The following is a 2,355-nucleotide window of genomic DNA, read 5'->3' as shown; positions in this document are numbered from 1 at the left end:
CACACACGACCGTACTCCGTCCACGGCGCGCCCGCGTCCGTCACGACTCCTCGCCAGTCGGCCATCGCCATCAGACGAAGATAAAACCATATCGGTCACCATACAACGAAACGAGACAAAACTACCAATATTTGAATATTTATCAAACACATTTTCACACTATATCGGCTTCAGTTGTATGCATATACATACATGTTAAACTATTACACATTCTAAAACAAAATGCGTAAGTTGATGGTTATTGGCGTCTACGCTCTTGTATAATTATTCAGTTTTGTGCACACAAAAAATAAAAATGTTTATTGTGAGCTGACAAAGGTTTATTTACAATGATAATCCTCATCACGTTCATTATATAAAAATTTACATAAACATATTTTGTAAATAAACGTTTACATACAAGAAACAGATTTTCTTATATTTTTAACTTTCCAGTTGGAACTTTTTAATATAAGATCGCTATCGATGATTAATCATTCTGGAAACTACCTACAAAATATCTAAACCAAAGTTTAAAATCATTCTACTGCATTTAAATTACTTTAGATAAACGTCAGCTTTTAAAAAGCTCTATCTTACGTTTTAGTATCGTAAATTTTATCCTTTATTATTATTATTATTATTCAGCTGTTTTATAAATATTGTCTCTAATTTAAAATGATTAAATTGTTTTTTGCATTTTTTTACTTATCATTTCAAAAACGCATTATGCGTTTCCCACACCTGAAGTAGGGGGAAGGAGGGGTTGATATGTGGGACTGTGCCCAGAACGACACTATTGCACCCTAGTACACCGGAATTTCCACTAAAAAAACCAGAGGTGCCCTCTTCGTCTTTACAACGTGCGCCACAGAATCTCTTTCGCATGCTACTGTACCATGTAAGTAAAAAAAGCAAACGAATTGAAAGTTTTAAAAATTAAACTGGTGGTATTAATTTTAATATAAACATGTTAGAATTTATTAACAAAGAAAATAAGAAATGCGCTTAGTAAGAAAATATTAACTAGATATGTTTATTATAAATGGTTATTTAATTACTCTTTCATATAAGTATATCATAACAGCGAAAAATTAAAAAGATAAATATTTGTATACGGCTTATAAATTCAAATTTAAATAATTTTAACTGTCAACGACAAAATGCTATTATTTCAGGAAGTAGTTATCTGACCAATTGACTGACGCAACGAAAGATTTTTTTTATTGCACATAATTTGAAAGCGATGATATCTTCAAAAGCATTCATTCGAATGTGTGAAAAACTATTTTAAACTCAATTAAATACCCCATAATAACTTACATTTGTTATTTGAATTAGGATTAATAATGAATATGAGAATAGCTTCTCAAATAACCACTAAGAAGAATAACCAATAAGACTTAAATAATAGTCTTAATATGAAATTTCAAATACATTACCATTATTTGTAATCACTTTTTCGATATTAATACGCTATTGTATTTTTCAAATGCTAAAATTAGAGATTTTTTTAAATGACATTTCGTAAAGGGTTGTAGTATTTCAAGCTCTTGATCACAGGTCAAACTAAACCAGTCTGATGACCCAGAAACTATCACTTACTTAGTACAGAGATTGCCACGCCGTCCATAAGATAAAAATACCAGCGTATAGTCCAGGTACTTACGATGTCGCGTGATGTACATATGAATAAATACACATTTGTTGTGGTATAAAGTTTTCTTACTTATATGAAACATATTATTAACATTAAAATTATTAAAGTGTATTGATGTATATGACAGAAGTAGGCTTTGAATTGTTTTACTGCTATATTACAACAAAAGTAATAAAACTTAACAAGGACTAACGCTGCTTTACACAACGCTAAAATTACAATACAAGGACAAAGCCATCGTTAAATTCACCCTTCCAAGGTCGAAAACCTCAAATGTGCGTAAATAAAAAATTATGTCATTAACAATCTTAATCAAATATAAAATCTTTATTATTAATGTTGTCTTAGATTTTCGCGATTATTACACATTGAAATAAAACTAGTTTTTAACGGATTTAATCGCGTATATTAATTATTTTAACATCCCGACGTTTCGAGCACTTTGCAGTGTTCGTGGTCACGGGCCCGTATATATATACGCGATAATATAATATACGCGATTAAATCCGTTAAAAACTAGTTTTATCTTTATTATTGTTTTTTTTTTTTGATTACCAGTAAAATAAAGCATTTTGATATTACAAAAATTATTAAAAATGCATATTGTTGAAAAAAATTTACAATAATTATGTTCCAATGTGTCTGAACATGCAAATACGTCGTTAGTCGTTATAGGATTGAGTCTGATATAATTAATATAGTATTGGTTTTAATAT

This window comes from Vanessa atalanta, chromosome 4 (genome assembly GCF_905147765.1).
Source record: "Vanessa atalanta chromosome 4, ilVanAtal1.2, whole genome shotgun sequence".
NCBI classification, from domain to species: Eukaryota; Metazoa; Arthropoda; class Insecta; order Lepidoptera; family Nymphalidae; genus Vanessa; species Vanessa atalanta.
Note: the sequence above shows the minus strand (reverse complement) of the source record.